Source organism: Oncorhynchus clarkii, chromosome 29, assembly GCF_045791955.1.
Source record: "Oncorhynchus clarkii lewisi isolate Uvic-CL-2024 chromosome 29, UVic_Ocla_1.0, whole genome shotgun sequence".
In the NCBI taxonomy this organism is placed as follows: domain Eukaryota; kingdom Metazoa; phylum Chordata; class Actinopteri; order Salmoniformes; family Salmonidae; genus Oncorhynchus; species Oncorhynchus clarkii.
In genome coordinates, this window is record NC_092175.1 from 35,903,423 (window position 1) to 35,916,280 (window position 12,858).

General features: G+C 41.3%; 1 protein-coding gene across 1 annotated transcript in view; it reads right to left on the minus strand.

Moving 5' to 3' along the window:
* The window catches only part of LOC139388353 (bifunctional heparan sulfate N-deacetylase/N-sulfotransferase 1-like), a 144,038-nt gene extending 133,190 nt beyond the window's left edge, over nucleotides 1-10,848 (minus strand). Inside the window, exon 1 of the mRNA XM_071134968.1 lies at nucleotides 10,671-10,848. The gene's annotated coding sequence lies outside the window, so the exon portion shown is untranslated. The remainder of the gene's footprint in view (nucleotides 1-10,670) is intronic.
* Between the last annotated feature and the right edge of the window lie 2,010 nt (nucleotides 10,849-12,858).

The window sequence follows — 12,858 nt, forward strand, 5'->3', positions numbered from 1 at the left end:
CACTTTATGAATTTAAACCCCATACATTTCCAGAACGTCACATGCACCTTATTAATGAAGTCAAGCGGCTCGTCCTGCCAAGAGATAAGAGACCAGCTGCCGATGTATCCCACTGTGAATGAGAAGGAGTTGATACTTGGGCGAGTTTAACACAAATGTTGACAGAGGCAAAGTGTGTTGACAGAGAGGCAAAGTGTGTTGACAGAGTCAAAGTGACAGCTTGCTCAGTGTTGGTTCCAGCCGAGAGGGTGACTGGGCGGCTAGGCAGAACTTGGCAGTGCCCCTTGCGAAGAAAAATTGCTATGCAGTCCCCAGATTTGGCACGCTCCTCCCAGAGATGAATTACTCTTTCCTCCACGTCGAACAGAATGAGCGCTGAAGGGGAGAGAAACGCTGGCTGACTGGCACAACAAGGACGAGGACCAGTGACAGGCAGTCAAAGGCATTACGTGGCTCGGTCCCTTCACTTCTGGCTACCAAACAACCCACAGGCAGGAACAGTTTTGAGATGAAGGGAAAATTATTAGATCAAAAGGTGAGTTCAAAACAGTTCACCTGACAGGACTGAATCCAAACTTTACACTTGATTTTATGTGCATTTTCCATTTACTGTACTTTGCCGCATTTGGTGACGACGAAATCTGAAAACACTCTGGAGAAAATATGGGTTAGGTACACCTTAAGACAAAAACATGACAAGGGTTTGAGTGAGAAGACTAACTGGTGTCTCCAAGTGGCCACACCTCTCCAGAGTGTGCACAGTTCCCAAGTAATTTCAATGCACTTTTATGACTCAAAGAAGAATCTTCAACTATAAGGCGTTTTTTTAAGTTCTCCTAGCTGTGCTGTTGAGGAACTAGAGCAAACACACTTGCAGTTATTTTGTTTGGAACTCAGCCCTGCATCCCCGCCATCACACAATTACTGTTGTTGTTTACCCAATCCAAAAACGGCCCATTATAAATCAATCTGGGTCAGGTGGGCATCATTTGAAAGCTTGTTCTACTGCCAACATGTCTAGATACGTTATAACGTACGATCTTACAGTGTTAGGCTAATAATTTTGCATGTATTCAGGTGCGTGTTCCACAGCGAATTTCCTCCACAATAGTCAAACATGTTCACAATAACACGCCATGTCATCTGGTAAATGTACATCATAGTGATGATAAACTTTGACACTGCTGTATATGACGAGTTTTATGATATGGAAATGTGACGTGCACGTTTGGACTCACGGGTGTTTGGATTGGTTGTATGACAGAGGTATTTATTATAACTCAACGTCTCATCCTTCAAAATACATCATCCTCTTAATTTACAGTGATTGGGGACATTGCCCTTAGTAGGGTGCCGTTAAAAATGGGTGCCCTGGCACTTATCGTAAGAGTAGGGGTGTTAACCCCAGTGTCCTGGCTAAATTCCCAATCTGGCCCTCATACCATCATGGCCACCTAATCATCCCCAGCTTCCAATAGGCTCATTCATCTCCCCGTAACTATTCGCCAGGTCATAAATGAGAACGTGTTCAGTCAACACACCTGGTAAAACGTGTAAATGTGTTTCTTTATACAGTATTTCCCCACCCTCAAAGTAATTCGCCGACGTTTCCCAATTAGCGGGGGGGGGGGGGGGGGTATTGGGGCAAGTTCTTGTCGCTCAAGTTCAGAATGGCTGTCAGTCAAAACTCATACAGCTCAGAGCCTGAGCTCTGGCATCATGTATAGCATGTTACTGAACAGCCACTGGGTTCCAATTTAGGTGTTTAACAGGGTCCAAATGAGCCATTTTCAACCCGCGTACAGGTACGAGTGTAAAGGGTAACGTTAGGCAGTTAAGTTAGCAGCCATTTAATTTAGTGGCATTAAGGTGAGTTGTTTTGCTTTGGTAGGAAAGGTGCTGCCAGAATGTATAGAATCAAGTTAGGCAGCGGTTAGTAGGCCACTCAATATTTAATGACAGCGTGCTGACAAATATATACTGAACAAAAATATTTAAAAAGGCAAAATGTCAAGTGTTGGTCCCATGTTTCATGAGCCTAAATTAAATATCCCAGAAATGTTCCATACACGCAAAAAGCTTATTTCTGAAATGTGCACATGTGTTTACATCACTGTTCATTTCTCCTTTGCCAAGATAATCCATACACAGGTGTGGCATATCAAGAAGCCGATTAAACAGCATGATCATTATACAGGTGCACCTTGTGCTTGGGAATATATGTCTCAAGTTGGGGGAGCGTGCAATTGGCATGTTGAATGCAGTGATGTCCACCAGAGCTGTTTCCAGAGAATGTCATGTTAATTTCTCTACCACATCTTTTTAGAGAAATTGGCAGTACGTCCAACCAGCCTCACAACCATGTGTAACCACGCTAGCCCTGGACCTCCACATCCGGTTTCTTCACCTGCCGGATCATCTGAGATCAGCCACCCGGCCAGCTGATGAAATTGAGGAGTATTTGTGTCTGTAATAAAGCCCGTTTGTGGGGGAAAACTCATTCTCATTCTGCTGGACCTATGCCCTCCCAGGCCCACCCATGGCTTTGCCTCTTCCCAGTCATGTGAAATCCATTGATTAGGACCTAATGAATTTATTTCAATTGACTGATTTCCTTAAATGAACTGTAACTCAGTAAAATCGTCTAAATTGTTGCATTTATATTTTTGTAGAGTATATTTTAAACTACAGAGCCAAATGGCGTGACATGATGAGAGTCGATACTATTACTGTTACTATTTATTAATACTATTTATTTAAGCTGCTATACAAAGTCACTTTCCTAGTCTTCATTCATTTTGATTAATCGTTCATACTGCCATTACTACTACTACTTATTTTTGGACTTTGAGAAGGCAGTCTATGGGGGTACCACAGGGTTCAATTCTCGGGCCGACTTTTTTCTCTGAATATATCAATGATGTCGCTCTTGCTGCAGGAGATTCCCGGATCCACTTCTACGCAGACGACGCCATTCTGTATACTTCTGGCCCTTCCTTGGACACTGTGCTAACTAACCTCCAAGCGAGCTAGAATGCCACACAACACTCCTTCCGTGGCCTCCAACTGCTCTTAAACGCTAGTAAAACCAAATGCATGCTTTGCAACCGTTCCCTGCCCGCACCCGCCCAACATCACCACCCTGGACGGTTCCAACCTAGAATGTGGACAACTATAATACCTAGGTGTCTGGTTAGACTGTACTCTCTCCTTCCAGACTCATATTAAACATCTCCAATCTAAAATCAAATCTAGAGTCGGCTTTCTATTCCGCAACAAAGCCTCCTTCACTCACGCCGCCAAACTTACCCTAGTAAAACTGACTATCCTACCGATCCTCGACTTCGGTGATGTCATCTACAAGATAGTTTCCAATACTCTACTCAGAAAACTGGATGCAGTTTATCACAGTGCCATCCGTTTTGTTACTAAAGCACCTTATACCACCCACCACTGCGACCTGTATGCTCTAGTCGGCTGGCCCTCGCTACATATTCGTCGCCAGACCCACTGGCTCCAGGTCATCTAGAAGTCTTTGCTAGGTAAAGCTCCGCCTCATCTCAGTTCACGATAACACCCACCCGTAGCACACGCACCTGCAGGGATATCTCACTGATCATCCTCAAAGCCAACACCACATTTGGCCGCCTTTCCTTCCAGTTCTCTGCCGCCAATGACTGGAACGAACTGCAAAAATCACTAAAGTTGGAGACTTATTTCCCTCACCAACTTTAAACATAAGCTATCTGAGCAGCTAAACAATCACTGCAGCTGTACATAGCCCATCTGTAAATAGCCCACCCAATCTACCTACCTCATCCCCATATTGTTTTAATTTACTTTTCCGCTCTTTTTGCACATAATCATCTGCTCATTTATCACTCCAGTGTTAGTCTGCTAAATTGTAATTATTCACTCTTATAGCCTATTTATTGCCAACCTCCTCATGCATTTTGCACACACTGTATATAGACTATTTTTTTTTACTACTGTGTCATTGACTTGTTTATTGTGTTATTGGCTTGTTTATTCCATGTGTAACTCTGTGTTGTTGTCTGTCACACTGCTTTGCTTTTTCTTGGCCAGGCCACAGTTGTAAATGAGAACTTGTTCTCAACTAGCCTACCTGGTTAAATAAAGGTGAAATAAAAATACAAATTTGATTCTTGATATTACTGCATTGAGAAGAATTAGCAAGCAAGCATTTCACTGTACCGTGTGCACGTGACCAATAAACTTTGATTTTAGTAAGTCTGTCATCTTAAGTTACTTATTTTGTGCAATCATGGACCAAGTAGAACCTCCTGATACAACTACCAAGCCGATAGGCTATCTGAATGGGAGATGAGCTACTTAACTTTTATTTCGGCAAATATTACAAATGGGAACATTATTGCACAAACAATAGATGGCTTGATGAGCAACTCAGGTCATGCTTCACAGCCTCAAAATAGTTATTTAAGTAGGATTGTCTCCCCATTCATTACATCTCAATTGACCAATATTGCAACCGGACACCGACACAATGCCGGTTATGGGAGCAGGGGGAAGCCAATCTGGGGAGCATATCAATCTGCGGCACACTAATACTGGATAAGCATCTCTGGTAAAGGTTTAAATGGAATACACTAATGGATATTGCACAACTTTAGGATGATCTTGATAATACCTAAAAACAGTGCAGCTTTTTAAAGAGCATTTCAATGCTCAGAGGGATAATTCTCAAGTACACTAAAATCTACAGTCCGGGGCCATAAAACATTAAAAAGATTACTGTGTAAAAACAGCTGGTCTTCATTTTGCAAAAAAAAAAAAAAAAAAAAAAATCCACTAGACAGGTTATACCAGCACAAGATGGGCTGAAAAGCCATTGCTTGTGGTCAAAATGACACTAAATGGTGCAATAAGGAGAGTGAGTATTAGTTTTTATTACTCTACAATCCATCACATAGGAGAAGCATGAGGCTTAACACTACATGGATAGGACAACATTTAAAATGTTTCTTACAGAAGAACTATAAAAAGCAAATGGATGACCATGGTAGCACTGAAAAAGAGAGAACTTTGGGGAAATGATCAGACCAACAAAAAAAACAAGACAACTGACTCCAAAACATTACACTGTTGATATTGTGCATTTGACATTTACTGTACTTCTCACAGCATTTGTCAATAACAATCTGAAAAGAGCATTCCTGAAAATGTTGGGGTAGGTGCAACATTAGAAAAAAATGATTACAAGGGTTTGGTATCAGAGCTCTAACTGGTGTCTCCAAGTGGCCACACACACACCTCTCCAAACTGAGCACAGATCCTAAGTAATTTCAAAGCACTTTGACTGAAGGAAACATAAAATATGTTGTTTTTTTTAGCTCTCCCATCTTTGCCGTTGAGGAACTGAAGCAACCACACAGTTTTTGTTTAGAACACAGCCCTGAATACACACAATTACTGTTGTTGTTTAAGCAACGCAAAAATGTTCCATTATAAATCACAATCTGGGTCAGGTGGGCATCATTTGAAAGCCTGTTATATTGCCAACATACGACCTTACAGTGTTAGGCTTTCATAGGGCAATTTCATAGGGCAATCCTAAACAGATAGGAATTTGGGTGTGCATAGAATGGAGTCATGAGTGCATTCAAGTGCGTGTTGCACGGCTAATTTTCTTCACAATACGACAAACATAGGCTCATTCCTATCAGGACAACCCAGGGTATAGCGCATGTCATCCTTTTAACTGTACATCAAACGGAGCGATCATAAAATGTTCATTCTGTAAATTACATGAATTTTCATATATGGAAATGTGCACAATTGTACTCACGGGGTGTGTGTGGCTTGCTTGACATGACATCAAAACTATTTATTATAATCCTCAACTCATCTTTCAGAGCACATCGACTCCGCTCGATATACAGCATTCCCCTCACCCTCGCAAAAAAAAAAACTGCAAAAGAATTCCAATTAGCGGGAGGGATGGGGACATTTTTGTGTGCGTTGTACACACGATTAGAAGGGCCGTCAGTTGAAACCCATACAGTGCTGTAAAGCGGACAGCCGTAGCGTTGACGTCATATATACCATGAACAAAATTAAATGCATCATGCAACAATGAAGATTTTCCTGAGTTACAGTTCATAAGGAAATCAGTCAATTGAAATAATTCATTTGGCCCTAATCTATGGATTTCACATGACTGGGAATACAGACATGCATCTGTTGGTCACATGGCTTTTTTTTTTCATTCTTTTTTTTAAGTAGATGCATAGATCAGAAAAACAGTTAGTATCTGGTGTAATCACCATTTGCCTCATGCAGCGCAACATCTCCTTCGCATAGAGTTGATCAGGCTGTTGATTGTGGTCTGTGGAATGTTGTCCCACTCCTCTTCAATGGCTGTGCGAAGTTGTTGGATAGTGGCAGGAACTGGAACACGCTGTCGTACACGTCAATCCAAAGCATGCCAATCATGCTCAAATGGGTGGCATATGTCTGGTGAGTATGCAGGCCATGGAAGATGTGGGATATTTTCAGCTTCCAGGAATTGTGTACAGATCTTTGCATTATCATGCTGAAACATAAGTTGGTTTACGATAGAGAAATTAGCATTAAATTCTCTGGCAACAGCTCTGGTGAACATTCCTGCAGTCAGCATACCAACTGCATGCTCCCGCAAAACTTGAGACATCTGTGGCATTGTGTGATAAATCTGCTCATTTTAGAGTGGGCTTTTGTTGTCATTTGCACAAGGTGCACCTGTGCAATTATCATGCTGTTAAATCAGCTTCTTGATATGCTACACCTGTCAGGTGGATGGATTATCTTGGCAAAGGAGAAATGCTCACTAACAGGGATGTAAACAAATTTGTGCACAAAAATTGAGAAAAATATTTGAGCATATGAAAAACTTCTGGAATGTTTTATTTCAGCCCAAGAAACCAACATTTACATGTTGCGTTTATATTTTTGTTCAGTGTGTATGCTCATATTAGTTGGCGGGGGTCTTCAAAATTGTGTTTTGATGTATTTCTAATACTTAAAAAAGAAATTCTGGTAGATGTTTTCAAAGACCCCTTTTTCCATCTTTCTGAACAGAAATAAAAACATTCCCCTACTCATAATTTTTAGGATGGAAAATTATTATATGCCTTAATTTCTCAAAAATATATACTCTTAGCTTTCATTTGACATCCAATTTGATATGCTCCCATCACGTTGGTGCTCATGAGTCCTTTTACATGAAATGAGAATTGGATATTGGTGTGCATGGATTATGCTATGGCTGTAAGGAGCCGTTACTTTACACACAAAAAAGCCAGCCAAGACTTTGAACATACAGTGCCTTCAGAAAGTATTCACACCCCTCGACTTTATCCACATTTTGTTGTGTTACAACCTGAATTTTAAAAGGATTAAATTGAGATTGTGGGTCACGGTCCAACACACAATATCCCATCATGGCAAAGTGGAAGTGTTAAATATTTTTCCAAATTACTTCAATTAAAAGCTGAAATGTCTTGAGTCAATAAGTATTCAACCCCTTTGCTATGGAAAGTATACATCAGTTCAGGAGTAAAAATGCACTTAGTAGTTACAGTTGAAGTCAGAAGTTTACATACACCTTAGCAAAATATATTTAAACTCAGTTTCACAATTCCTAACATTTAATCTGAGTAAAAATTCCCTGTCTTAGGTGAGTTAGGATCACTTTATTTTAACGTGAATTGTCAGAATAATAGGAGAATGATTTATTTCAGCTTTTATTTCTTTCAATACATTCCTAATTGGTCATAAGTTTGCATACACTCAATTAGTATTTGGTAGCATTGCCTTTAAATTGTTTAACTTGGGTCAAACATTTTGGGTAGCCTTCCACAAGCTTCTCACAATCAGTTGAGTGAATTTTGGCCCATTCCTCCTGACAGAGCTGATGTAACTGAGTCAGGTTTGTAGGCCTCCTTGCTCGCACAAGCTTTTTCAGTTCTGCCCACAAATGTTCTACAGGATTGAGGTCAGGGCTTTGTGATGGCCACTCCAATACCATGACTTAGTTGTCCTTAAGCCATGTAGACAACTTTGGAAGTATGCTTGGGGTCATTGTCCATTGGGAAGACCCATTTGGGACCAATCAGGTTATGTCGATATAGGACTCGTTTTACTGTGGGTATAGATACTTTTGTACCTGTTTCCTCCAGCATCTTCACAAGGTCCTTTGCTGTTGTTCTGGAATTGATTTGTGCTTTTCGCACCAAAGTACGTTCATCTCTAGGAGACAGAACGCATCTCCTTCATGAGTGGTATCATGGCTGCGTGGTCCCATGGTGTTTATACTTGCATACTATTGTTTGTACAGATGAACATGTTATCTTCAAGCATATGGAAATTGCTCCCAAGGATGAACCAAACCTGTGGAGGTCTACAATTTTTTTTCTGAGGTCTTGGCTGATTTCTTTTGATTTTCCCATGATGTCAAGCAAAGAGAAACTGAGTTTGAAGGTAGGCCTTGAAATACATCCACAGGTATATCTCCAATTGACTCAAATAATGTCAATTAGCCTATTAGAAGCTTCTAAAGCCATGACATTTTGTGGAATTTTTCAAGCTGTTTAAAGGCACTGTCAACTTAGTGTGTGTAAACATCTGACCCACTGGAATTGTGATACAGTGAATTATAAGTGAAATAATCTGTCTGTAAACAATTGTTGGAAAAATTACTTGTGTCAGACACAGAGTGGATGTCCTATCCGACTTGCCAAAACTATAGTTCGTTAACAAGAAATTTGTGGTGTGGTTAAAAAACGATTTTTAATGACTCCAACCTAAGTGTTTGTAAACTTCCGACTTCAACTGTACATGGACTGTGTGCAATAAGTGGTTAACAATTTTTGAATGACTACCATGTCTCTGTACCCCACACATACAGATAATTGTAAGGTCCCTCCAATTTCAAACACAAAGACCAGGGAGACTTTCCAATGCCTCGCAAAGATGGGCCCCTATTGGCAGATGGGGGAAGCAGACGTTGAATATCCCTTTAAGCATGAAGTTATTAATTACACTTTGGATCGTGTATCAATATATCCAGGCACCACAAAGATACAGGCATCATTCCAAACTCAGTTGCAGGAATGGAAGGAAACCACTCAGGGATTTCACCATGAGCCCAATGGTGACTTTAAAACAGATAGAGTTGAACGGCTGTTTGGGGCATATCTAACAACACTGCAACAACTTAATATGTTCAAGCATGATGGTGGGTATGCCTGTCATAGGCAAGGACTATGGAGTATTTTTTAAACAAAAATAAATGGAACATCGCTAAGCACACTCAAAATCCTAGAGAAAAACCTGGTTCAGTCTGCTTTCCAACAGACACTGGGAGATTAATTCACATTTCAGCTGAGTTCCTGTCTAGCAATGGTTAACAATCAACTTGACAGAGCTGGAAGATTTTTTTTTTTTAAAGTAGAATGTGCAAATACTGTACCAATCCAGAAAGACTCTGTAATCGCTGCCAAATGTAAGGTATTGGCTCTGGGGTGTGAATACTCGTGTACATGAGATATCTGTAAACATTTCTAAAAAACATTTTCACTTTGTCAAGATAAGGTATTGTGTAGATGGTAAGATTTTGTTTTAGCCATTTTGAATTCAGACTGTAATAGAATGTGGAAAGTGAAAGGGCATGAGTACTTTCTGAAAGCACTATATATCCATGGCAAACTGAGTCGATTTGAAATGGCATTGTACAACAGACCAGTGAACTCAACAAAGGTAGCCTACTTCAACACACAAGTGACAACCCAAAAAATTGGCATTATTGCATTTTTAGTGAGCTACACTTCAGTTATTACACTCAAACTGGGAGCATCATTTACCAATTTAGTAGCCATGGCCAAGTACAAACAAAACGAATGTTAAGGTTTACGTGCGAATTACATTGCGGCAGGCTCCATCACTGGAGTTCTCACGTTATAGTATAAAGTGTGCATTGGAAACCGGTATGGTTACACTTAAACATAGGCATAATAAGATGCAGTCAACATATCCTTGTTACTATGTTGTTTTATATTCATCAGCCCAAAGCAAAGCGTGAGTCTTCTGAAATCTAAGTAACGTTAAACGAGCACGCATTATAGTAGATCTAGCCATCAATCATTACTCAGCAACTGTGCATGAAAACAAATGTTCTAGCTACAATGAACGTAAACGCTATCCTACCCAATGTTAACTAGCTAGTCAATTTAATAACACAGCCAGCCAGCTAGTTTCGGGGTTTTTCCAAATCATGATTAGCTGGCTAACAGAACTAGCTGGCTAATTGAATCAGTGTAAAAACTAACATCACCACCTGATAAGGCTAGCAAACTAGCTATCATGCAACAGCATGGCAGTTTTCCAGAATTATAAATCACTGTAAACTTTTTGTTTTGTTATAAAGACCGCTCACAAGGAACAGTGGTTAAGATTTTAGACACGAACCTTTACACATCTAGCTAACTGACGTTAGCCATGTCCTCGTTGCTTTGTAGCTTACCTAGCTAGCTGCCACTCACTCTTGAGTCGAATTCGGAGAAAGGGGGACTTTCAGAGGCCAGCGTTCCCATAACCCATAAATCCAGCTGCACGCTTACTAGACAAACACATTTAACAAAATAGCAACTTACCCACTTGATTGTTTCGCCGACACGACCAGCTTGGTGTATACAATCTGGATCTAGAGTTTGACATTAGCAGTAGCTAGCTTTACCAGTATTGGGGCGTCCCGGTTTAGATGTGGTTTGTTACTGGTGGAGAGAAACATGAGGACTCGCTACCCTCCTTCACCTCGTCGCCTTCTCGGATAAGCGACTGCTCACTAGAGGGCGCAATAACACCTCCAGTGCCCTGCCCCCCCTCCCTCCCTCCCGCCCTCCTCCCTCCCTCCCTGCCCTCCCTCCCCTCCTCCCTCCCTCCCTCCCTCCCTGCCCCCCTCCCTCCCTCCCTCCCTGTCCCCCCTCCCTCCCTCCCTCCCTCCCTGCCCTCCCTCCCTCCTTGCCCTCCCACTAAAACAAAACAAACGTGTCTTGTTTTATAAAGCAATGCATGTTGAAAACAAGCTGATAGGGCTCATTGTAATTTTCTATTGTTTAAAAAATATATACTTTTGAAAAAGGACTATGGTCAATGATGCTTGTATGGCATTCCACTTAATATTCTTGATGTGATAAGAATAATCTCTCTCTAGCTCCCTCAATCTCCCACTTTTAACAATGTACTGAGTAATATTTTAATAATATTTTTTGTTAATTTTCAAAAATGTCAAAATTGTTTTTGCGTTGTCATTATAGGATATTGTGTGTAGATTGGGGGGAGGGGGGCAATTTGATCAACTTTAGAATAAGGCTGTAACGTAACAAAATGTGGGAAAAGTCAAGGGGTCTGAATACTTTCCCGAATGCACTGTCGGCCTATGTTTGACTGATTTTAATAAGTGCATTATGGCATCCACAGATCTAAAGACATATGTATCGGTTGAAAAGCAATGGACCAACTCAGAGGACTTTCAGGTCCCTGCCCCATAAGCGTCAGAAGGCATCTAGTATGAAACCCATTTTCCGTAAAGCACCTTTGGCAGCGATTACAGCCTCGAGTCTTCTCAAACTCTGTCAGGTTGGATGGGGAGCGTCACTGCACAGCTATTTTCAGGTCTATCCAGAGATGTTCGATCAGGTTCAAGTCTGGGCTCTGGACATTGAGACTTGTCCCGAATCCACTCCTGCAGTGTCTTGGCTGCGTGCTTAGGGTCGTTGTCCTGTTGGAAGGTGAACCTTCTCCCCAGTCTGAGGTCCTGAGCGCTCTGGAGCAGGTTTTCATCAAGGATCTCTGTAATTTACGCAGTTGATCTTTCACTCGATCCTGACTAGTCTCCTTGCCGCTGAAAAACATCCCCACCACCATGCTACACCATAGGGATGGTGCCAGGTTGCCTCCAGATGTGACGTTTGGCATTCAGGCCAAATAATTCAATCTTGGTTTCATCAGACCAAAGAATCTTGTTTCTCATGGTCTGAGAGTCCTTTAGGTGCCTTTTGGCAAACTCCAAGTGGGCTGTCATGTGCCTTTTACTCAGTAGTGGCTTCAGTCTGGCCATTCTACCATAAAGGCCTGATTCTCCCCCGATTGCTCAGTTTGGCCGGGTGGCCAGCTCTAGGGAGAGTCTTGGTGGATACAAATTTATTGCATTTAAGAATGATTGAGGCCACTGTGTTCTTGGGGACCTTCAATGCTGCAGAAATGTTTTGGTACCCTTCCACAGATCTGTGCCTCAACACAATCCTGTCTTGGAGCTCTACGGACAGTTCCTTCGACCTCATGGCTTGATTTTTTGCTCTGACATGCATTATCAACTATGGGACCTTATATAGACAGGTATGTTTCTTTCCAAATCATGTCCAATCAATTGAATTTACCACAGGTGGACTCTCCAATCAAGTTGTAGAAACATCTCAAGGATGATCAATGGAAACAGGATGTACCTGAGATCAATTTGAAGTCTCATAGAAAAGGATCTGAATACTTATGTAAATAAGGTATTTCTGTGGTATAAATATATATATGTATTTTTTTCCCCCTTTTGCTCCAATTACGATAGAGAGAGGTGAAGGTAGAGTCATGCGTCCTCCCACCCGCTTAACCCAGAAGCCAGCTGCACCAATGTGTCAGAGAAAACACCATTCAACTGATGACCGAAGTCATCCTGCAGGCGCCCAGCCCTCACAAGGAGTCGCTAGTTCAGATGTAAGTGGTATATTTTATTAAAACACTAAACTAATAACACTTGCAATGCCCCCTATCTTATGTTCAGAACCTTTG